General features: G+C 40.9%; 1 long non-coding RNA gene across 1 annotated transcript; it reads left to right on the plus strand.

Moving 5' to 3' along the window:
- Nucleotides 1-196: 196 nt before the first annotated feature.
- On the plus strand, nucleotides 197-18,720 carry LOC143443279 (uncharacterized). Its single transcript, XR_013112102.1, has 3 exons — nucleotides 197-564; nucleotides 1,872-1,955; nucleotides 18,399-18,720. It is a non-coding gene; the product is annotated as an uncharacterized LOC143443279 (long non-coding RNA).
- The last annotated feature ends 7,223 nt before the right edge of the window (nucleotides 18,721-25,943 follow it).

The raw sequence follows: 25,943 nt of genomic DNA on the forward strand, positions 1-25,943 counted from the left end.
AGTCCAGACGAGGTAGATGTTTCCTTCTCAAAAATCTGGGGTGGGAAGGGGGTTGGCTCAGAGGCTACCGTGTCCCGGGGGCGCGGAGGTGGCAGCTGGGGGCGCGGTGCTGGGCCCGGCTCGGGCTGGGAACCGTCCCTCTTGTTTAGGAGCTGCCACACCAGTGCGGACGGAGGACCGCTCTCCAACCCTCTGCTCCTTTTTCCCTAGCGGCCCGGGGGTCGACGCCCGGCTGGGGAGGGGGCGGGCCGGACGCCTGCGATTGGCCGGGACAGCACCTGGGGCGCCCGGCGCCGCCGCCCCCCAGCTGTTGGGAACAGCTGCTTCTCTCCCCGCGCGCTGCGCGGCGAGGCTCTGGGTCGCCTGGCTGGGGCTCTGGCGCTGTTGCTGGGGCAGAGTTGCAAACGGCTGGAGGCGGCCTGGCTCTGTTGTTGCGTGCTCCTACCGGTCAAAGTCGCAAAGACCCCTGGCGACTCCCGCAGGGACCCAGAGCGAGCTGCTTGACTCTCCGAAGCAGACTACAGGGGGCTCTTCTCGCTAGGCCTCGATGGCACGACCAGTTGAGTTGAGTGTTCACCCTCCGGTCCCTGGGCCTGGGGTAGTTTGTACAGAGGCCAGTCCCCTCCCAAATACCTGGGACCAAGGAGATCTGCCTCCTCTAGCGGTCTGAACCATGAGAAGAGTCCTCAAGTTTTCTTAGCCCCTAAAACCTGGTGCTGTGGGAAACCAAGAGGTAGCGCCCCAGGGGTGGTGTATAGTATAATAATAATAATAATAATAATAATAATAATAATAATAATAATAATAATTATAGCCCCTAACATTTGGGAATGCTTGAAGAAAAACTTTAGCTTTAATGACTCATAGCTAGCAAAGGGTGTCTGTACATCAGGCCCTGCCTTCTACTTCAGAGGACCATGAATTAGTTCTGTACCTCCTCCTACGATCATCAAATTTGTGCTTCCTGCCTAACTTAGTTATTCAGGAAGATGGGTACAATGTCTGTCTCAACACAAGTCGCTCCCACCTCCGCCTCCCCCCCCCCCAGCAAAGAATCTATTTCCTTCCATTTGAATTACAGAACGTTTAGTGAATTGACCTCATTTATTTATCCGGATATAATTGTAAAAAGTATAATTTCTTTTTAAAGGGGGGAAAACCCTGTTACATAACGATGGATTTCTACCAGCAAATCTAAAAGCATACGTAGAATACACTAAACATCGCATGTATTTATTAATTTAAGCCAGCTCATTGGCAGTTCTTTTGCTCAAAAGAGCTTTAAATTAATGACGCTTTGAAATCAGTCAATCATATTTGAAGTTTAGATTAAAATACCTTTCCCCCTTATTTTGAGACAGGGTCTTGTATATGCTGTCCTTGAACTTCCGGTGTATCACAAGGATTACTTTGAATTTGAACTTCTGATTCTCCTGCCTCGGAGTCCTGAATGCTTGTTTTGTAGGCACATGTCCCTTCTCTGGGTTTATGGGATGCTTTGTGAAGGAGGGCAGGGCTTCCTGCCTGCCAGGCAGGCACTCTGCCGACTGAACTACATCTCCAGGCCCTTGATGAAAGTATTTAATACGAACAGAACATTCCACTCTCTGCCCTCACTACACAAGCGGTTTTTGCTTGGAGAGGCCAGTGCAGTCCCAACACTAATTGCCCCTGAGCTACATCTTTTATTTCCTTTTAAACAGGTCGGTGTGTTAACAGATAGAGCTCCACAGACATACCCCAGTTACTTTCCAGGGCACCTTAGCTGTCAACCCCAGCAGATGAAGAATGTGGTGTCTGCAAAGGTGAATGAGAATTACTAGAGAATATTCTGGTAGGAAATCTTCAATTCTTCTTGCTGATTTCCACAGGAGGCGGACTGAGGTTATCTGGGTCGGTTTGAATCCCCAGTGAGAGAGAAGGAAAACTAAGAAATCTATCTGTGGTTAATCCAGGTGAGAAAAATTAAGCAATTTCTGATGTAAATATTTTATTTGAAGCATTGACCCTTTAATACAGTTCCTCAGCTTGTGGGGACCTTCCAATCATTAAACTATTTTTGTTGCTACTTCTTAACAGTAATTTTACCACTGTAATGAATAGCAACAAAGTATCTGTGTTTTCCAATGGTCTTTGGGAGTCATGACCTACAGGTTAAGAACCACTGTTTTAGATGCTGTCCCCAATGTGAAAATATAAATCTTTTCCACTGTTTAAGTAAAGTACTAACTAGTTCAGAAGGGACTCTGTGTTAGTATGACGAAAGATAATTTTTAAAAGTAAGAAAGCAGACCCCGAAACAGAAGAGGCATGCTTTTTAATATTTAATATTCCATCTTACGGTGTCATTTAACAACTATAATACTTCACTAATGCTCAGGCAAAAGCCTCTGAGAGAGGAGGTGTCTACTAAGAAGTCTCATGCACTGTGTGACATTGGCTGTCTTGTGTCTTCCTGCATGGGTAAGAAGCCAACCCAGCCTGCAGGGAAAGAGAGTATCTGGGAGTGCAGCCAGCCGTTTGGATGGTGGTCACTAGGCAAAGTGGAGAGAGCTAAGAGGAAGTTTTTACCCACAATGGGATAGGCTGTATCCTAGAGCTCAGCCTTGGGGAAGAAATACACTGTTTACTTTGAGGGCTGAGGAGCCAGCTTAGTGGGGAAAATGGTTGGTACGCAAGACCTAGGATCTGAGTTCAAATCCTTGCATCATCACAACAAGCTTCTTGTCAACTTGTCCAAGCTTCTTGTCAAGTTGACCAAGGCACATCTTGGTCTACTTCTTGCCTCTGTACACCTCTGTACACACACACACACACACACACACACACACACACACACACACACACACGGGCACACGGGGGTGGGGATGGGTGAGAGGCTTGTATGTCATTATTCCGGAGAAAATAGCACAAGTAGCAATTGTCCCTTCAGTCTCATGGGACCCCACTGAAGTGCCTTTAGAAAATATTTGACACTTTTGTTTGAAATTGTTTCATATTGAACAAGATGATACCTGGTCATTGGGACATTTTTGTAATTCCACAAATAATCAAGGCATTCCTAATCAGCTGGTATGAGCGTCTGAGAACGAGGGTGGAGAGGAACAGTGATTATTAATTTTCTAAGTCCACGTCAGTAGAGGACATCGTTGAGCATGCTCATTGTCCTTTATGGGCTGGATTTCACGTCTACACAAAGGTAAATACACTTCCAAAGGCCAGATCCACTCTTGGTGGCTTCATGAACCTATGCCATCAAACCATGTATCCCCTCGGGGCTGTCAGATGAATCTGAATTCAAACCTCAAGATTATTAAGTACCAATTATTTCTGCACAGTGGCCCATCACAAATTTAGGCTTGCAGTAACAGTACGCGATGAATCTTTTCTCTTTCTGGCTGCTTTTGGCAGAGGAGACGTGGATACCCGCATGCTTTGTGCAATATGATGTGCGCTTCTTTGGAGAGAAAGAGAGATAAAATACTGTACAAGTTATAAATAAGTTCCAAGCTTGCCATATCCGAATTAGTGCACATGGATGGCCTGAATCCTTGGTTACCACTCCTTGGCAGGATTGACGCCATTTTATTACAGTAAGCTACTTACAGTAAATCACTATTCATGTTGTTCAAAATCTTTATCTGTTAAAAACCAGAACCAAACACAAAGGTTGAACACTCATTTTGTCTATTTTTTTTCCTCTGTCTGCCTCTACTCCCTTTTTAATTAATCATGGGTGGCAACTTCAGGCTAACAAGCATTTAGAAGAATTTTGAAGAGGGAAAAAAAAAGCGTGACATTTATGAAGGTCGAGAAGCATCATTTTCATTGGACAGTACTCTACTCAAGAATCGAGACACTCTCTTGGCTGTCACTTCAGGTCCTCAAAACCATGTGCTGAACCTTACAGTACTAAAGAAATATCTCCTGATAACCAGGGTCTGGGGGATTAGCTCAGTCTGTATAGGGCTTACCTTGCAAGCAGGAGGACCCACATTTCACCTGTAGAATCATGTGCAGAAGCTAAGTGTATAGAGTGAATTTTTGATCCATCCCTGCATTTGGGAGGTGGAGACTACTAGGGAGCTAGCCTAGTCTAGTTTCTGAGTTTCAAGCCAGAGAGAGACCAGGAAAAGGAAAGAATCAAGGTGAGTTAAAGCCTTGAAGGTCAACCTCCTTGTGCACATGGTCATCCATGTCCTGGAAAACACACACACACACACACACAAAGAGGGGGGGAATATTTACTGAAAATACTATCTTTAAGATATATAATCCCTGTCCCATTCTTGATATGAACTAATATATTCTGGAGAGAACTCTCTGTTTGAGGAATGTTTAAGCCAATTAATTTAGCATTTTTTGAGAATAAAGTGTTGCCTCGGGCTAGCCTGTTTGAGTTATTTGGAAGTGGTCTGTCCTCCTCTGAGTCCCTGTAAGCATTCCGAGGCTGGCTCACAGGCTTTCTGGTCTTTGGAATAGCCCTAAGACATTGCACCTGTTTCTCTGGTCTGGCCGGTAACCCTTAGTCACAGAGAACACATGCGCAAAGTGGGCCAGGCTGGTATTTTTGTGCACAGAACTGGCAGTTGGAAGCTGAGGTTGGGCAGCTCAGTCTTGGAGAAATCTATTCATGTTAGATTCTACCTTACCTAGGCTGGTAAAATGGTTTGAAATGAACTAGTGTAACTACCAAAGTCCGATTTTATATCAATCATTTTCCACATCTGAAGGCAAGACACAGTTATTTAAATGATCAGACAAGAGTTAAAATGAAAGTGAGGGGTACAAGAAAGTTCACTGTTTATTTCACCTTGTAAACAGTCTCCCTCTGCTGCGACCTGAGCACACTTGAATTTCTGTTTAAATTTGGAAGGCCAGAAAGAGACTCCAAACATTTTAACCCACCGTGTGGCTTCCCTTTTCAACTCAGGGCACACTTGAGTTTCAAGCGGGTACACAGTGAGCCTCCAGGCTGCCAAGCTATTTTTAGGGCACTGATGGAACTCTCCAAATGTATTGGATGACCGCTCTTGATGACAGTGTTATCCCGGTGATGTTGCTATGGTCTAGGCAAAGGGCAAAGTGGTGGAAATAGCCTTGAATCCTGGGACAGGCGGCATGGGGCCAATCCAGACAGTTATGAACCAGCTCCCAGAATGGGTTTGGTTTTCTCGATTGGAGAGCACAAACGGAGGGGTAGGGGCGCAGCTCAGTGATAGAGCGCCTGCGTGCTGCAAGTAAGGCCCAGGTTTCCTCTCTAGCAAAAAGAAAGGTTCATTCAAGGGGCAGGGATGAGCAGAATGTACCAATCCCAGAATGAAGGCTGCTGCTCCCCCACCCCCCTTATTTAAAGATGTCTATTGGTTACCCGAGATTTAGGAGACAGCCCAATGCTAGTTCTTAAATGTTATTTATTTCCTTTCTAATGTAAACTATTCAAGGTCATCCTGCCAAAGCTATGTTTTCTCTGGTAACAGTGGGAAGGCATATTTGTGCTAGAAAATTACAGATTGATAGCAAGATACACACAGGAGAAAACCAAATGCACCCACTATTCTTCTTCTTAGAATAACTATTGACATTTCAGAGCAATCGATTCTGGGCTTTTTCCTGCATACAAATAACACACAGGACAGTGTACAAACACCAGGTTCATTGCACTCCACACTCTGGTCTACCATCAGCTTAAAAAAAAAAAAAAAAAAAAAAAACCTTATACAGTGAAATATTTTTCCTTTTCATGAAATGGTTTCTGTAATTCATTTTAAGTACCATTTTAACATGTCAGTGCTCCAAGATTTATTTATGCACTTTTATTTTGTTGGGTGTTTATGTTATCTTATTGATTATTACAAAGGGCTATAAAGTCAGTATCCTTATAAATAGGATTTTATATTCATCTTTGGTTGCTACTTAAGGCTGGCTCCATAGGGGACTTTGTCTTGTCCACTATTAAAGTCCTGTGCCAACTATTTCTTAGATGAATGCATTTTTACACATTTCTGTATTACATTGAAGGGTATACCCATATTTAGAGCTTTTGACACATAATGTCAAGTTGTCTTCAATACAATACCATCATATTAATTTTTCCTCCCTTCCTCCCTTCTTTTCTTCTCTTTCTTCTTCCCTGTCTCCCTTCTGTCTTCATCCCTTCCTTTCTTCCTAGACAGGCTCTTAAGTATCCAGGGTGCCCTCAAATGCATTATGTAGCAAATGCCCCAGAACTTCTGATCTCAAGATTTAAAAGTGCAGAAGTATCTCATTGCTTCAGGCATGACATTAACATGAGGTCATACTGTCACCAAATCTTGTCTCCTCCCAACCTATTTTTGCTCTTCTCTGATTGGCTTGTTCTCCTCCCAGCTGTTTTTGCTCTACTTTGATTGGCTTGTTCTTAAACTGATTCCCCCTTAAGGTAGGATGGGGCTTTTGGCAGCACCAAGGCTTTAAACTATAAGCTATTTTGTTTGGATGTAAGTGAGTGTGAAGGCTGAGGACAGGCAGGTCAGGCCCAAGTATTCTAAGTCTGACCTTCGTTCTTTGGACTGTATACCCTGATGGTTCAAACTCAATCTTTAACTGCTCGTAAGGGCCAAGGTCACGTGATAGCTTACAGACTGGAGTCTGAGCTTCGCAGAGGTTTCTCTAATGACACAAGTCCTTGAACCTCCACTAGTGTAGTGACCTCCAACCCCGACAGCTCAGTCCCGGAACTGAAGGTGCCACAACTTTAGTGGCAAGATTCTGAGTTCTTGGTTGCACAGAAACGATAGAACGAATGCTTTGGAAACACCCAAATAGTGCATTGGAAACTTGCATTGAATTTTAAAAATTTACATATTTTCTGGGGTTAAAAAATACCCTTTTTTACTCCATTTTTCACCTTTATGCATTTTTGGGCCTTTTTTTTTCCTTTTGAAAACTGCCTATTTTAAGAAATGAGACAAAAATTTGGAGCTGGGGAAGGATCTGTTGAAATCTGTGCATGTGGAGTCAACTGGGTAGAGTCCAGTCCACTGCGGGTTCCCACTTGAGGTTGGTGTCTAAAATATTATGAACTCAGTGGTGCTGATAGACCTGGCTTACAGTTAGGAGTTAGGGCTGCGTAGTCATTTAGTGTCACCTGCACAGGCTCTCTGCCTTGTTTAAGACAAAATATCATGCCAAGAGCAATGTTTCAAGAACCATATCATTACCTGCTACAACCACCACTCCATTATCCTGCATCCCCAGGAATCTATGCTACACCTCATTTAGGAGGGTGCTCAATATGTCAGACAACATCTTCCCCTTCACTGCTGCCTCAACCCAAGATCTCTCAGGGTGTTTGTCCCAAGTGGCAGCACTCAGGATCTCAAGCAGGATTTGTTGTGGTCCTCTTTCCTGATTTTCGTCTCACTGAAATCTTGTATTCTTTCATCTTGCCTGTAGCATGGATAGGGGAAGTATTCCTGGGCAGAGAATAATTGTCTTTATGACCCAAAAGGCCCCAGCAGGTATTGTTTATTTTTTCTTAGTGTTAGAAGGTGGCAGATGAATACTTTTCCCCCCTTGATCTTAGAGAGGATATTACCAGTTCCTTGACTGCTGTGAGGTTTATCTCTTATCTTTATCTCCTTTAAAGCTATGCATTTGTCCTCCTCCTCCTCTTCCTCCTCCTCCTCCTCCTCCTCCTCCTCCTCCTCCTCCTCCTCCTCCTCCTCCTCCTCCTCCTCTTCTCCTTCCTTCTCCTTCTCCTTCTCCGTCTCCTTCTCCTTTCCTTCTCCTCCTTCTCCTCCTCTTCTCCTTCCTCCTCCTCCTCCTCCTCTTCCTCCTCCTCCTCCTCCTCCTCCTCCTCCTCCTCCTCCTCTTCTCCTTCCTTCTCCTTCTCCTTCTCCGTCTCCTTCTCCTTTCCTTCTCCTCCTTCTCCTCCTCTTCTCCTTCCTCCTCCTCCTCCTCCTCCTCCTCCTCCTCCTCCTCCTCCTCCTCTTCTCCTTCCTTCTCCTTCTCCGTCTCCTTCTCCTTTCCTTCTCCTCCTTCTCCTCCTCCTCTTCTTCCTCCTCTTCCTCCTCCTCCTCCTCCTCCTCCTCCTCCTCCTCCTCCTCCTCCTCCTCTCCTTCCTTCTCCTCCGTCTCCTTCTCCTTTCCTTCTCCTCCTTCTCCTCCTCCTCTTCCTCCTCCTCTTCCTCCTCCTCCTCCTCCTCCTCCTCCTCCTCCTCCTCCTCCTCCTCCTCCTCTTCTCCTTCCTTCTCCTTCTCCGTCTCCTTCTCCTTTCCTTCTCCTCCTTCTCCTCCTCCTCTTCCTCCTCCTCTTCCTCCTCCTCCTCCTCCTCCTCCTCCTCCTCCTCCTCCTCCTCCTCCTCCTCTTCTCCTTCCTTTTCCTTCTCCGTCTCCTTCTCCTTTCCTTCTCCTCCTTCTCCTCCTCCTCTTCCTCCTCCTTCTCCTCCTCCTCCTCTTCTCCTTTCCTTCTCCTCCTTCTCCTCCTTCTCCTCTTTCTCCTTCTCCTCCTCCTCCTCCTCCTCCTCCTCCTCCTCCTCTTCCTCTTCCTCCTCCTTCTCTTTCTATCCTAACTATGCATTATCTGTAGCGTAATCTGAGAAGTCCCAATCATGCATCTAAATGCATACATGCAAGTGTATGCACTCAAAGCTATTGCCTCAACATCATGGACATTCCCAAGATTTCCAGTGCTAACCTGTATCTCTTTGTAATGCTGCCTGCTGCCCTAAACTGATCTGCTTGCTATAGCTATGGATTAGTTTGACTTCTAGATTTAATATAGAAGACCATGTCTCATTTTTATTACCTAATTCTTTTCCATACAAACATGACATTAGCAGTTTATAGTATTTTGATTTTTTGAGTCCAGTTGTCCTGTGTTTTTTATATTACAATTTGTTTCTCCATTACCACCCAAAAACTTTTGATTTACTTCTAATCTTCTCATTAAAACAAAAGTCTGAAAACAGACAGTAGGGCTCATGCCTACAGTTTCTGTACTTGAAAGTCTGAGGCAGGAGGATTGGCATTAGTTCAAGGTCAGCCTGGGTTACAGAGTGAATTCCAGAGCAGCTGTGGTACTGAGAGAGATGCTGTCACAAAACAAAACAAAACAAGACAAAACAAAACAAACAAAACAAAACAAAACAAAACAAGACAAACAACCCTACACCAAATCTGCTATTAAGTTTTAATAGTGCACAAAAGTGTTTCCGAGTGCTTTTGTTATTTTTTGGTAAATGCACCAACTGACTATGTAAGGGACAGGAGATTGTGTAGTTAATGTTTTAAGAAACATTATGTTTCTTAAAATGTTTAAGAACTTGGGAATAAGTTTTGATGAGTTATATTTATTTTCATCTTCAAATCTTTTCAAAATTCCAGTTGACTTATGAACCCAGAATGTTTATTTATTTACTAGCACTGAAATTTTTCTAGTTAGCTTTCTGCTTTCAGGGATTTTTTTTTTTTCTTTCTTAACTTCAACAACGGGAAGAAATGTTTTGATTTTTAACCTCTTCGTCGTTTCAAAATTGTAGCTTTCCCCTCTGCGTTGCCCAGAAATTTATTTCACTGAATAGTTCGTGTGGCATGACAATTATGTTCACCCTACACTTCCCATGTAACACTCTAGATGTACGAATCCAGGTTTGTTTTCCTCAAACTTCTACAACTTAATAATGGAAATGTTCTCTGTCTATTTATCTGTAAGTTACTAAAACCCAGTTCTTACAATTTGCACTAGGCATTCAGGTGTCTGTTTCTTTTTACTTCTGTAACATTTTCCTTATGAGTTTTGAAGTGGAAGGTTTGTTTGTCTTGTGACAGGGCCTTATTACATAGTTTTGGCTAGCCCAGAATTCATTGTGTAGACCAGGCTGGCCTCATACTCACAGAGATCTTCCTGCCTCTACTTATCAAATGCTATAAATGAAAGTGCCTGGTTAAAACTTTTTTAAAAATAATTTATTTGTTTGTTTGTTTAAGAATGCTCAAGTTTTAAAAAAATTATTTATTTTTATTTCATATGCATTGGTGTTTTGCCTTTATGTATGTCTTTGTGAGGCTGTTGGGTCCCCTGGAACTGGAGTTACACACAGGTTTGAACTGCCATGTGGGTGCTGGGAATTGAACTTGGGTCCTCTGAAAGAGCAGTCGGTGCTTTTAACCACTGAGCCAGCTCTTCAGCCTCTAAAACTGTATTCTTAAGGGTATAAAATGTAGGATTCTTTCCTTTCAGGCTGATCTCTTATTGTTTTGAGACATCTATATCGCATATAAAATTAGTATGGCTTTAAGACCATTCTTCTGCAACATTAACAGAGCCTGCTTTAAGTTAGCTGCTGCTGTGTATTTTTTCCTCCTCTCATTCTGAGCTGCATTGTCTTCATAGTTACCGTACCATTTTATAAACCTGCTTATTTTTATACTCAATTTGAAGTTTGTTGGTGTGCGTTTGAGAGTGTCTGACTTGCCTAAATTATTGGTACAAATAGATTGATGTCCACTGGCATCTTTTCTGTTTGTTATACCTGACTCCTGTTTTTTTTCTTCCTTTCCTGCCTTTATCTCCTCTCTAATAGTTTTCATTTCCCTAAAACTTTATCTATTCTACTTACTATTTTAGCCACAGCAAACTGGATTCTCAAAGTATTCTGAACTGCTTCTAATTGGCAGGAAACTTGGACCTCTCTGCTTTTTTTTTTTAACCACTTTATTGTTCACATATTCTATTTTTAAATGTATCTCACACCACACAAAGCCTTATTAGTGTTGCTTTAAATTTTCGTTAGACACTTGCTTGTCCATACATTTACCCTCTGGGGCTCTGCTTGTTCTTTGCTTTCCTGTACATTAATTATTTTTACTCTATCTTGAACAATGTCCTTAAACATTTTGTTTAAAACCAGTTAGTCTTCCTTTGGTTCGTGAGACTATTTTATTGGGAGTCTTTATATTGTTTTCCTTTATTTAAATATTTTCTGTGGTATGGATTTGGAGTTTTAGTTTGAAGTTTGTTGGTGTGTGTTTGAGAGTGTCTGACTTGCCTAAATTGATTATTGGTACAATAATTAATACAAGTATTTTCAACAGTTTCCAGCTACCTCCTCCTTATGTCTTTCTTTCCCTCCACGGTTCTTTCTTTCCTGTGCTGGGGTTCAAACCCAGGGCCTCACTCATGATAGATGAGTGTTCTACCTCTGGGCTCCATCCCTAGCCCTATTTCTTTTCTTCTGGCAGCATGGAAATTATGTGACTGGCTTCAGCAGTCTGTTCCACAGTCAACTGATACTCTCTTCTATGAGGTTAAGGTGTGTTCAAATCAAAGGTGTTCAAACAAAACAGTTTTGAAACTGTTTTTTAAGACCCTGTCTTAGTTAGGGGTTTCTATTTCTGTGAAGACACACCATAACCATGGCAACTCTTAGAAAGGAAAACATTTAATTGGGGCTGGCTTACAGTTTCAGAGGGTTAGTCTATTATTGTCATGGTAGGAAATGTGGTGGCATACAAGCAGGCATGGGCTGGACATGGAGCTGAGAGTTCTTTATCTTGATCTGCAAGCAGCCAGGAGAGACTGTCAGCCACACTGGGTGCAGCTTGAACATAGGAGACCTCAAAGCCTGTCCCCAACAGTGATGCATTTCCTCCAACAAGGCCACAGCTACTGCAACAAGACCACACCTCCTAACAGTGACACTCCTTATGAGCCAAGCATTCAAACCCATGAGTCTGGGGGGGGGGGGCATTCTTATTTGAAGCACCACAGGCCCTATCTTTGTATCTTTTGTTATCAGTGGCTTAACCCTATAGGATACAGTGGGGATTCAGTTATATTCCTCATGTGTGGGTCTGGTTGAGATTCAGGAAGTTAAATCTTTTACCATATTAACGAAAGAATATCCGTACTGTTTTCTTTCTTTCTTTTTTTCTCTGAGTGTTGTATCTTTAAGTATTTTCAACAGTTTATCCTCTTTTTCCCATTGAGAAGAAACATTGTATTTCCTATCAAGTGGCGTTCTAGGGCTGCATCCTTTAGTTATGACGTTGGCTTCTCCAGTTCTCCGTTTGTGTTACTTCTTTTTTTATCCTGTGCTGTCATTTGGTTATTTCTATCATTCCATCTCTGTGCTCATTAAGCCCGTCTTCTGCTCTGTTCCAATAGACCTGCCCAGTGCCTTCTAAATTTAGACGGTGTGCCTTCTAGGATTAGAATGTTCATTTAATACTCCTAAAAATTATTTATTTTTATTATTTTTTCTTTTGTTAATTATTTTATTTACTTACATTTCAAATAGTATCCCCCTTCCCAGTCCCCTGTCCATGAGCCCTTCCCCCTCCCCTTGTTCTTAAGTGATATGGTGGAGTATCATTTGGTATATGCCCAGAAGTGGTATAGTTAGTTCTTCAGGTAGAACTATTTCCAATTTTTCTGAGGAACTGCCAGATTGAATTCCAGAGTAGTTGTATCAGTTTGCAATCCCACCAGTAATGGAGGAGTGTCTCTCTTTCTCACCAAAGGTTTGATCTTAGCCATTCTGATTGGTGTAAGGTGGAATCTCAGGGTCATTTTGATTTGCATTTCCCTGATGACTTGAGTTCTTTGTATATTTTTTATATTAGCCCTCTATTGGATATAGGGTTAATGAAGATCTTTTTCCAATCTTTAGGTTGCCATTTTGTCTTATTGACAGTGTCCTTTGCCTTATAGAAGCTTTGCAGTTTCATGAGGTCCCATTTGTCAATTGTTGATCTTAGAGCTTGAGCCATTGGTGTTCTCAGATCAGGCATGGTGATTTTCCCCAGAAGTTCTTTTATTGTTGAAATTTGTTTTGGTTATTCTTGGTTTTTTCATTTTTCTATATGAAGTTGAGAATTGCTCTTTCCATGTCTTTGAAGAATTTTGTTGGAATTTTGATGGGGATATTACTATGGTAATCCTACCAATCCATGAACATGGGAGATCTTTCCATCTTCTGAGATCTTCAATTTTTTTTCAAGGACTTGAAGTTCTTGTCATATAGATCTTTCACTTGCTTGGTTAGAGTTACACCAAGATATTTTATATTAGTTGTGATTATCATGAAGATTGTTGTTTCCCCAAATTCTTTCTCAGCCTGTTAATCCTTTGTATAGAGGAAGGCTACTGATTTGTTTGAATTAATTTTATATCTAACCACTTTGCTGAAGTTGTTTATCAGCTATAGGAGTTCTCTGGTGGAATATTTGGAGCTGCTTATGTACACTATCATATCAACTGCAAATAGTGATACCTAGACTTCTTCCTTTCCAATTTGTGTTCCTTTGATCTTCTTTTTTTGTCTAATTGCTCTAGTTAAAACTTTGAGTATTATATTGAATAAATACAGAGAAAGTGGGCAGTCTTGTCCCTGATTTTGGTGGGATTGCTTCAAGTTTCTCCATTTAATTTAATGTTGGCTGTCGGTTTGCTGAATATGACTTTTATTATGTTTAGGTATGTGCCTTGAATTCCTGATCTCTCCCAAGATCTTGAACCTGAAGTGGTGTTGTATTTTGTCAAAGGCTTTTCCAGAATCTAATGAGATGATCCTGTGATTTTTTTTATCCTTTGAGTTTGTTTAGAGAGTGGATTACATTGATGGATTTCCATATATTGAGCCATCCCTGCATTCCTGGGATGAAGCCTACTTGATCGTGGCGAATGATTGTTTTGGTGTATTCTTGGATTCAGTTTGCAAGAATTTTATTGAGTATTTTTACATCAATATTCATAAGCAAAATTATTCTGAAGTTCTCTTTCTTTGTTGTGTCTTTGTGTAGTTTAGGTATCAGAGTTACTAAGGCTTTGTAGAATAAATTAGGTAGTATTCCTTCTGTTTCTATTTTGTGGTATAGTTTGAGGAGTATTGGTATTAGGTTTCTTTGACAGTCTGGAAGAATCCTGCACTAAAACCATCTGACCCTAGGCTTATTTTTGGTTGGGAGACTTTAAATGACTGCTTCTATTTCCTAAGGGGTGATGGGACTATTTAGATGGGTTTTTTTTTTTTTATCTTATTTAACTTTGGTATGTGGTATCTGTCTAGAAAATCATCCATTTCATCCAGATTTTCCAGTTTTGTTGGGGCTTTTGTAGTAAAATCTGAGATTTTTTGAATTTCTTCAGTTTCTCTTGTTATCTCTTTCTTTTCATTTCTGATTTAAGAACCATCTCTTTTGTTATTTCTTTGTGTAGTTCTTTTTGTTTCTAATTGGTTGATTTCAGCTTGGAGTTTGATTATTTCCTGCAGTCTACTCCTCTTGGATGTGTTTGCTTCTTTTTGTTCTAAAGCTTTCAGATAGGCTATTAAGTTGTTGGTGTAGTATTTTTCCAGCTTCTTTATAAATGCACTTAGTGCTATGAGTTTTCCTCTTACCACTGCTTTCATTGTGTCCCATAAGTTTGGGTATTTTGTGCCTTCATTTTCATTAAATTCTACAAAGTCTTTAATTCTTTATTTCTTCCCTAACCAAGTTTTCATTGTGAAGAGAGTGTTCAATTTTCATGTGTATGTGGGTTTTCTGTTGTTTTTGTTGTTATTGAAGACCAGCCTTAGTCTGTGGTGATCTGATAGAATGCATGGGATTATTTTAATCTTCTTATATCTGTTGAGTCTTGTTTTGTGTCCAATTAAATGATCAATTTTGAAGAAGGTACCATGAGTTGCTGAGAAGAAGATATATTCTTTTGTTTTAGGGTGAAATATTCTATAGATATCTGTTAAATCCATTAGTTTCACTGTGTCTCTGTTTAATTTCTGTTTCAATTTCCTGTCCATTGGTGAGAGTGGGGTGTTGAAGTCTCCCACTGTTATTGTGTGGGGTTCAATGTGTGTTTTGAACTTTAGTAAAGTTTCATTTACAAATATGGGTGCCCTTGCATTAGAGGCATAGATGTTCAGAATTGAGACTTCATCTTGGTGGGTGTTTCCTTTGATGAGTATAAAGTGTTCTTCTCCATCTCTTTTCATAACTTTTGGTTGAAAGTCTATTTTATTAGATATTAGAATGGCTACTCCAGATTGTTTCTTAGGACCATTTCTTGGAAAACTTTTTCCCAGTCGTTTGTTCTGAGGTAGTGTCTGTCTTTATTACTGAGTTGTGTTTCCTGTATGCAGCAAATGCTGGGTCCTCTTTATGTATCCAGTCTGTTAGCCTATATCTTTTTATTGGTGAATTGAGTCCATTGATGTTGAGAGATATTAAAGACCAATGACTGTTGGTTCCTGGGTTTTTGTTGTTGTTGTTAGAGGTAGTACTATGTTTGTGTGTTTCTCTTCTTTTGGGTTTGTTTTGAGTTGATTAATTTCTTGTGTTTTCTTGGGTTTAGTTACCCTCTTTATGTTAAAGGTTTTTTTCTAGTATCCTCTGCAGGACTAGATTACTAGAAAGATATTGTTTAAATTTGGTTTTGTCATGGAATATCTTGGTTTCTCTATCTATGGCGATTGAGAGTTTTGCTATATATAATAGCCTGGGCTGGCATTTGTGGTCTCTTAAAGTCTGGATGATATCTTCTAGCTTTTAGAGTCTCTGTTGAGAAATCGGATATAATTCTGATAGATCTGCCTTTATATTACTTGGCCTTTTCCCTTTACCACTTTTAATATTCTTTCTTTATTCTTTGCATTTAGTGTTTTGATTATTATGTGATTGGAGGATTTTCTTTTCTGGTCCAATCTATTTGGTGTTCTGTAGGCTTCTTGTACATTTATGGCCATTTCTTTCTTTAGGTTAGAGAAGTTTTCTTCCATGAATTTGTTGAAAATGTTTTCTGGCCCTTTGAAGTAGGAATTTTCACTATCTTCTATTCCTATTATTCTTATGTTTGATCTTCTCATTGTGTCCTGAGTTTCCTGGATGTTTTGGGTTAGGTGCTTTTTTCACTTTGTATTTTCTTTGACTGTTGTGTCAATATCTTCTATGGTATCTTCTACGACTAAAATTCTCTCTTCTATCTCTTGTATATTTTTGGTGATGCTTGCATCTGTAACTCCTGATCTCTTTCCCAGGTTTTCTATCTTGAGGATTGTCTCCATTTGTGATATGTTTATTGTTTCTATTTCCACTTTTAGATCTTGGATGGTTTTGTTTAATTCCTTTACCTGTTTGTCTGTGTTTTTCCTGTATTTCTTTAAGGGAGTTATTTATGTCCTTCTTAAAGGCCTCTATCATCTTTATGAGATGTGATTTTAGGTTAGAATCTTGCTTTTCAGAAGTGTTAGGTTATTCAGGGCTTGCCATGGTGGGAGAACTGGGTTCTGATGGTGACAAATTACATTGGCTTCTGTAGCTTATGTTCTTGCATTTGCCTCTTACCACCTGGTTTTCTCTGGTGTTAACCAGCCTGATTGTCTCTGACTAGAGCTTGTTCCTCCTTGGAGGCAAGTAGAGTTCTGTGACCTGGGGCAGGGGTGTCTCACCTGTGTTTCTGATTACGGCAGACTTCCTGGGAGGCAGGCTGTCTCTGGTGTGTGAGAGAGGGGCAGGAGCACCCAATCTGCCCCCAGTGGAGTTGCAGACCAGAGAGAGACTGCTAAAACTTATTATTCTCTCCTGAAGTGATCCTCATTTTATTGATCTTGGCTACATTGTCACAGATTCTCTTTATCATAATGTTATATGACAATTATTCTGAAGTTCTTCTATGTTGAACCCTATATGTGAATCCTTTCTGCATGTGCTTTTATTATTTTTCTTCAGTCTTCACTTTTTCATGTATAGAAACCCTCACTGAACACAATCAGGTGCTACCAAAATTCTATATTATGGTGTTTTCCTCTACTGTCGAATTTGTATTGGTAGGCATTTGACTTATTGACAGTTTACCTCACTTGTGTTGAGGCTTGGATTAAGATTTCCTTTTTTTTTTTTTTTTTAAGGGTAAATGTTTTTCACCGTCATTCTTGTTCTGAGAAAGTGATTTATTTACCCTAGTGCACATGAAGGCCTTTTAGGAATCTCAACTGGATGGATAGAACATTTGTCTTCACTTCGACTAAGTTGTTGTTAATTGTTTTCAGAACTTCTCAGCATTAAGCAAAATCTTAAATCTTTGCTTATCTGTAAGTCTTTCAAAATGCTCCTGCATGCATGAGTGTGTTAACAAATTTGTAAGCAGGCCTCATTTATCTATAAATTTTAAGAATGGCTTGTAGATGTTTCTGAGCTGTGTATCTTATTCTCCTGCACCTGGGCTACAGCTGCTAAGTCCCAACCTTCCTCACAGACTACTAATCATGAGTAAAACTCTCTCTCTCTCTCTCTCTCTCTCTCTCTCTCTCTCTCTCTCTCTTTCTCTCTCCTTCCCTATCTCCCTCCTTCCCTACCTCCCTGTCTCTCTCCCTTTCTCTCTCTGGTCTGGAATCGTTTTCCCTGGGCTAACCTTAGAAAATAATCTCAGAAAAAACTTAAGCCACTGCAAGACTCAGCTGACCTATTTCCACTCATGAGAGTTATATCTATGAATTGCCTGTTGGCCAGTGCCTTTCACTATAGCTTTCTATATTTTGTGCTGGTGTTAAGGTAAGTATGACACTTGGCATTTTATCATGGCTGGAACCCATTTTTTTTTAAAATCAACCAACAATGAACGGATATTTTTTTTCTAAAAATACCTTTATGTTGAAAAATAATGTAATCATTTTTAATTTTCACAGAAAAATTTTGTGCATGTATGTGCCTGAGTATATGCATATGTATATGTAGTTGTCTGAGGAGACAGAAGAGGGCATCAGATGCCCTGGAACTGGACTGTCAGGCAGTTTTGAACTTCCAGATGTAGGTGTTGGGAACCAAACTGGAGGCTTTTGCCAGAGCTCATATGCTCATAACTGCTGAGCCGTTTCTCTAGCTCCCGTATTTCTTCACTTTGAAGATCATTACACAACCAGGTCTCTAAGAATGTTATGTAGCAATTATTGTTCTTGTTGAGTTGGATTTTCAACAAACTCACCTTCTAAAAATTCAGGGAACTAAATGAGTTGAGATCAACGTTAGTGGACAAAACTTTAAGAGACGTCCTTGAACAGATCCATTAGCTCAAAGCAGAAATCTTTGTGACCTCAGAATTATTTCCTGACTTCTTCATGGGTGTGTAGATATGTTCCATGCAAACAGTTCTGAGGTTCCGAGCACTTGAGTGTCCTGCTTGTTAGAATAAGTCCAAGTACTGCCTACATATACTGTGTGAGTTGGTAAAGAAAATAGAATATCCACAGGGCTGTGTGCATCCTCCTTAGCCATACCATGGCTGAGATAGAGCAGGAAGATGAAGGCAGATAAGTTTCTAGGTGTGTATCTGTATAATGCCTTGCCTGTAGCCCTGTGATGTTTCTGTTGCTGCCTGAATAGTTTTCTTTCCTTCCTCAACAACATTCCTGTATAATCACAGATGGAGAAGTACTTCAGAAATCTGGAACCTGGAGAGAGAAATTGAAGAGACAGAATAGTTACCAGCTGATGGAATGCAGACGTGTCAAATAAAGAAAGCGTATAGTCTATCTATGTGCTTAAAGCCCTCCATTTAGAAAGCAGTTCAGCGGGCTATGCCAAGGACACAAATGCCAATAAATTTGCTTTAAAAGCACACTGAAAAATCAAAATGCAGTGAGAATTTCTGCTATATTCTTGCTTGTTTTTTTGACTAGGTCTTGTGCTAATACAGCGATTAAACTTTTGGTACTAAGTTTGAATTCACCCACGTAGTTAAAATAACACAATAAAGGTTTAGATACAAACGGACAGAACATGAAGACTCCTATTTCCTTGGATCTACAAAGCACAACCCATGTAGTTCTTCCCATAGAACCACGGGGAGACAATCTGAACATTTTGTAAAATGCTCTATTTTGGTTCATCTTTCCTGTTTCTATCAGTTCCTCACTACATCAAAGTCCTTGCCTTGATTGTTGATTTTTGGCTTGCAGTTTGAGAGGATGTAGTCCAATATGGGGCGGGCAAGTCACAGCAGAAGGCGCTGAATGTGACTGGTCATATCACCGTGATAATAAAGTAGAAGCAGAAGGCAAGTGGAGCTGGGCTACAAAATCTTAAGCCTCACCCACAGTGACCCAGTTCCTCTAGCTAGATCCTGCTTCCTAATGATGCTATAACCTCCTAAGTCAGCATTGTATTGTACCAGCCAAGAATTCAAACCAATGGGGCTATGATGGACATTTCACATGCAAATGACAACACAGGGGTATAAAGGTGATTTATATTAGGTAACTAACACACATTTGGGTGTTTTGTAATTTAAGTGGTATTTTACAGTGTGTGTGTGTGTGTGTGTGTGTGTGTGTGTGTGTGTGAGAGAGAGAGAGGGGGGGGTGGGGGGTGGGGGTGGGAAGAGAACCCTAGCTTGCAAGTGCATGTGGAGGTCAGAGGACAAGGTTTGGGAGTTTCTCTCATTTCACCATGAGAATTCCGGAGCTCAAACTCAGGTAGGTCACCAGCGTTGGTGCAAATATGGAGCCATCTTATGATCCCCAATCAACTCCTTAACTTATTTTTTTCTATTTTTAACTTTTCTTTCTTTCTTTTCTTTCTTTTTTTTTTTTTTTTTTTTTTTTTTTTTTTTTTTTTTTTTTTTTTTGAGACAGGGTTTCTCTGTGTAGCCCTGGCTGTCCTGGAACTCACTCTGTAGACCAGGCTGGCCTCGAACTCAGAAATCCACCTGTCTCTGCCTCCCAAGTGCTGGGATTAAAGGCGTGTGCCACCACTGCCCAGTTTTTCTTTTGTATTCTTATGAGTGAAATGTTATCATTAATTTACACACACACACACACACACACACACACACACACACATCAAATACTCCATTTCAAATGGGAGATTTATTTTATTTTATTTTATTTTATTTTATTTTTGGTCAAGGCTTTCTTTTATTTTGTGGGTGATATGGTCATCTAAAATAAAATTAGCCAGGAACAGATTTTATATATGTTGGCCGTTACACATTTACCTTTTCTTGAAAATGGATTCCTTAGTTTCCATGTGAGTATAATTTTTATATGTGCTATTCATTTTACTTGGTGCTCAGGCATCATTGTCTTAGCTAGACTGGTCAGTTTGGGAGGTGTAAAGTCTTTATGATTAGTGGCTAGCACAGGCTTGCAGAAGTTTTAAAAGGTAGGAAGTTCATGTCTGCTCCTCACTCGCTTATCGCCATTCTTGATCCCTAACAGGAATTCTTTTTAATTATCCTCTGCTGTCTCCTGAGACAACCTTTCATCCCAGACTGGAAGCTGGAGTTGCTTTACACGACAGACTGTGGGACCTTGCTTCATGTCATATTTGTTTAAGAATGTTTTGGAAAGTGATTGGTGGGTTTGGTGCATGCAGCTTGTTTTAACTGGCTGGCCATGTTTGTGATACATTACATTTTAACAGTAAAACCCTGTGATTCCATTGGTGGTCATTCCTCCACCAGAAGCAAGTGAGCAGACCTTGAAGATTTCATAGAAGCCACGTGAGAAAACTAATGTTTAACTTTAAGCAGCAGCCAAAATGTAGGAAGAAGGGTCTGTTTTTTCCTCACAGGGAAGCCATCGAGTCTTTCAGTCGATTCATTTGCATTTGTCAAAACCAAAGGACAGGCCCCACATAAGAGGCTTCTATTTGGAGTTCTGATCTGACAAAACATAAAATACGCTCTACATTTAAAAGGAACATATAAAACCTCCTACATTGTGGCTGGTCTTTCTTGGCTCAGAAGACTCAAAAGGTCTAAACATCCAGATTAGGAACATTCTAGAAGAGGAAAAACTCTTAGGGAATGGTAGAATCAGGAGTTTAAAATGTGCCTCTTCCTTAAATGTATTAAGAACATTGGGAAAAATGATGAAAAACAACCTTTGCTAAATTCCTGATGCTATTCAAAGGCCTATAGCAAGAAGGAGTGTGCTTGTTGAAGTGTGAATTTTAATAAGGTTCTTAATTGTTTTTTTTTTTTCTGTCTTCACATTCATCATCCCTCTAGCTCCAAAGTAGCCATGGAGACCCAAGGGCCTCATGACTACAACAGGTGTGAGAAGAAGCTGCCTTAGCAGTCACTGGAGGGGACAAACCAGTCTTGGATCACCCCCAATGTCACCATTTGTAGAGCATTGTCCTTGTTTGACCTGCCTGGCACCTTCCTGAAGACTCAGAGTTTGTTTATATTTGACCTCAGGCAGACCTCACTCAGTAATGACAGCTTTTCCTCCTGGGACACTTGTCAAAAATTCTCAGTGGCAATTGTATAAGGTGGTGGCTATCTGCCTTGGTACCTTTATGTGTTCAGACTGCTATAACAAAAGGCCCATAGGTAGGTGGCTCATGAAGGACAGAAGTTTATTTCTCACACTCCTGGAGGCTAAAAGTCCAACATCAAGACTACATAAGTTCAGTGTCTGGTAAGGGTCTGCTTCCCAGGCCAATGATGGACTCTCCCACTGTATTCTCACCTGGCTGAAGTGAGAGATATCCCCTAGTCTCTTTTATCAGGGCGCTAATCTATTCATGAAGGTCCCATCATCACGATCTAATCTCCTCTCAGAGGCCTCATTGCTTAATACAAGTGTTATTTTGCATATAACTCTTGGAAGAGCGCCATTCAGCTCATTGAAGACAGTAACAATGACTAAAATACATTAATGAGGAAAGCTTGAAACAGAGGTGTTCCTTTGAAGCTTTGAAAGGGGAGGCCATGTGACTGGGAATCTACATGGCCAGGTCAGAAAGAACCTAAGAAAATGCTACTCTCCTTTAAGTGAATTTGAGTTTTTATACAGCAAGAAGTAAAGGCTAAGCTGAATTTTAAGGTGCCAGAACACTGAATAGGTCCCCCAGTGTGCACAAATGCTGGGAAACTTATTAGTTCAAGACATTTAAGGAACATGAAGGACAAATCTTATATGATATGATGGTAAATTTGGATTATCAACCTGAGTGGAGTGGAGCATTCTTGCAGATTAATATAGCACATATTTGAGTGTTTCCCGGTGGGGTAGTTTGAATAAGGATGTCCCCCCATAGCTCATATATCTGATTGCTTATTCATCAGAGGGTGGCATTATTTGAAAGGATCAGAGGGACTAGGAGTATGGTCTTCTTGGAAAAAAAGTGTATCACTGGGGGTGGGCTTTTAGGTTTCAAAGGCCCACACCAAATCCAGAGTCTCTCTCTTGGCCTATGGATCAGGGTGTAGCCCGTGGCTACTGTTCCAGCATGACTTGCATTCGTGCTGTCATGCTCCCTGCTGTGATGACAATGAGCCGAATCTCCGAAACTGTAAGCAAGCTCCAAATTAAATATTTTCTTTTGTAATGGTTGCCTGGTCATGGTGTTTTCTTCACAGCAATAGAACAGTGTGACCAAAGACATCAGGGGCAAACCAATCATGGAGGTCCTGACCTAGTGGATACTTAATCTATTGATGGATTTAAAATGTGAGTGGAACATTGGGAGTTGGTAACACTGTGGAAGGTGTGGCCTGACTAGAGGTAGGTTAGAGGGGCGTGTCCTTGGGGACTGTCTTGCCCTGGCTACTTCCTGTTACAGCTCCATCCTGCTTACCCTCTGCCACAATGTGAGTGAGCTGAACAACTGCTTTGCTGCTTGGCCACCATGACATGAATAGTGTCTCCCATCTACTTCTGACAGAATGAGTACAGCCTCACGGTAGGCCATGCAGCGCCCTGGCTGTGAACCAAACCCTCTGACACTGTTATGCAAACACATCTCTTCTCCAGTAAGTCGTTTATGTCAGGCATTTCAGTCCAGTGATGCAGGTGGTGGCTCATTAACTGGTCAGATATTTTAGAGTATATCTCCAAGGCCGTTATGGTTTAGTCTTGCTATGTATTGTAATGCTAAATACTGGCCCCCAAGGTCTGGTTGCCTCCAGGGAGGGGGAAATCCACACATACGTCATCAAATGATGTTAAGTGACTTTGCTCTTTACTTGAAACTTTTGGTTGAATAAAGATGCCAACAGGCTATAGCTGGGCAGAAGAGAGGTAAGCAGGGTTTCTGTTCCTGGGATCATAGGGAAGAGAGATGAGGGAAAGAGAAGATGCCATGGGCTCAGTGAGGCATGAAAACATGTCTATAAGGGCTGGCCAATCAGAGTTAAGAGCAGCCCAGATGGAGCACGGTATTTATACCTCAGGGTTATTGAAAGTAGATACTAATAGCATAGACGGTAGCAACTTGCCCAGTTCTAGTGCTTTTAAGTATCAATATGAAAGTTGTATGTCTTTTATCTAGGAGCTGACTGATCAAAGGCGGGGTGGAAACACCTGACTGAGATGAAATATTTACTAAAAATGAAGGCTATGTATGTTTCGCCTTAGAAATTTAGTTTAAGAAGTTACTAAGTGAAGAACACCAGCAACTGTCATACCGAAGAGCTAAGGAATCCTAGGGAGAGAGCTGAACTGATTTCCTAAGCTGCCATGCTAAGTTAATATAAAAGGCGGGTGTTACTGAATTTATAAGAAAACTTGTGAGTTGTGTCAGGGAACCGCGGAGCTCATGCAGAAGAGAAGCAGGCAGCAGAAGGAACTAGTTGAGGAGGCTTACAGGTTGGGCTGAGAAGACAGACTGTAAACCAGCAGGCTTTCAAAGAACCCAAAGAGCACAAACCACACAAAACAAAGCAGATAAAAACAAAACATGGAAATGACACCTCACAAAGCAGACTACTAGGAGAGACGTAGATTGTTCATGTATTTGAGGATAGGGTCTCACTATGTAGCCCCAATTGGCCTGATTCCCACAGAGATCTGTCATGTCTGCCTCCTGAATGCTGGGATTAAATGCATGTGCCAGCTGTGCCTGGCAAAGAGTCAGAAAATTTAAAGGAAAAAATTATGGAGATTAAATGTACAGTAACTAAAATGAAACTTCCCTGGGAGGCTCACAGGCTGTCAGGTGTTCACAGAAGAATCACTGAAGTGGAGGGGAGTCATTTGAGATTAGCTAGTCTGTGGGACACAGAAAATAGACCTAGACCCACATGATAGAATTTTAGAGAAAGGAATTAGAAAATTTAGAGTACAAGAAATGATACCTGATAAAGTGTCAGAGTTTAGGAAAAGGGTCTACGCATCCACAAAGCCCAGTGGATTCTAAGTGTGAGCTCAAACCCACAAACACACACATGCAAAACGACCAGACTCTCAAAAGCCAAGGGCAACTGTTTACATATTGGGAACATGACACCAAAATATACACAGACTATAAACAAAATAAAAACTAGTGAAACAATTTCACTTATGATGAGATACAAAAGACACAAGATTTTAAGGCTTAGGGTTATGGAAAACCGGCAAACATCATTGAGGAAACTTAAGAAAGACCTACATAAATAAAAGCAAAGGTTTCTTAGCTAACTTGTAAGACGTAATGTGAGCATAACAACGGTTTCCAAAAGGATCTACTTGGAACTCCAAGCTCAAGATCTAATCATTTATTGTTTTGTAGAAATTGAAAAGTCAATCCTTAAATTCATATGGGATTGCAGGAGATCTAGAAAACTAAAAATGACTCTGAGAAAGAAAACAAAGTAGGGAGATTTGCTTCCTGACTTCATAACTCCCTACAGCATGTTGGGAGTGACACCAGAAAGATGTCTAGAGAGGAGGTCTCCAGCCCATGCTCCCTAATACAAGCCCTTGGCAGCTGTCCTGTGACATAAGTACCATGATAGGGACTCTGGGATATAAAGAAACATAAACATTAATCAATAGAGAATAATAAAAAAAAAACATTTAATGAGACAGGGGCCTGTGTAAGAAAGCATTAAAAAAAATAAGGAAACTGTTATTTCTGACGGTGTAAATGAAACGGGAGTACATTAAGGCACAAATGGAATAAGTTCACTAGAAGACAAATGGTACACAACCCTACTTGCATGTGGTGTCTAAAAATACTGAGCTCACAGAAGCAGGAACAGAATGGCAGTTGCTAGGGACCAGGAATTGTGAGAAATGCAGAGATGTTGATCAAATAGTAAAAAATTTCACCTCTGAGGGTTGTAAACATTTTAGAAACTTAGTACATACAGCAGGTTGGTTTAAGGTAATAATGGGAGGTTTTGCAAATGCAAGTTGCTAAGAGACTGAATCTTAAATGTCTTACCACACGTACACAAAACAGTGCAATGTGATAGATATAGTAATTATCTTGACTTGGCAGTCAGTTCATAATGTATATGCAGGACAAAACACTATACTGCATATTCCTTAAATATATACATTCTTTGTTAATTATATCTCAGCAAAACTGGAAAGAAAACCCTTACTAAAAAGTGATGTAATAGTGAGCAGCATACAGCTAGACATAAGGAAGAACTTCTTTACAAGTGTGCAAAGAAAGGGAAATAAGAGAAGGATGGCATTTGTGCCTACTGTGCTTTGACCACTGGCTGTACCATTTGTCCGTGATGGCTGGTCTCCATTGTCAACTTGATGGGGTTTAGAGTCACCTGGGAGACACACCTTATGCTTGTCTGTGAGGACATGTCCAGGGGGCTTTAATAAGGGGGGAGACCCATCCTCAATGTGGCTGGCACCTTCCCACAGGTGGCTGAGGTATAAAGATGTCAGAGGAAAAGGCAGTGTACACCTGCCTGGTACTGCTCCTTCATCTCAGAGGGCATGTCTGCCATTGATGATTCTGTCCCCCACTGATATCAGACTAGAGCTTCTTCAGCTTTCTGCGCTTGATGGAATGCTGATGGTATTCCAGGAATCTTCTGGGTCTTTACTACCAGACAGAAATGGCTGAAACCCGGTTTCATAGATTGACTAGCTACTTGATTCTTAGCCTTTCCAGCGTGTATCCATTGTTGAATTACCTGTACCGTCTAAGACCACCTTATAACAATTCCAGTTTATAGCATATAGATATTCTCTTTGTTCTGTTCCTCTAGAGAATCCTGCCTAGGGCA

Source organism: Arvicanthis niloticus, chromosome 8 (assembly GCF_011762505.2).
Source record: "Arvicanthis niloticus isolate mArvNil1 chromosome 8, mArvNil1.pat.X, whole genome shotgun sequence".
Taxonomy (NCBI): Eukaryota; Metazoa; Chordata; class Mammalia; order Rodentia; family Muridae; genus Arvicanthis; species Arvicanthis niloticus.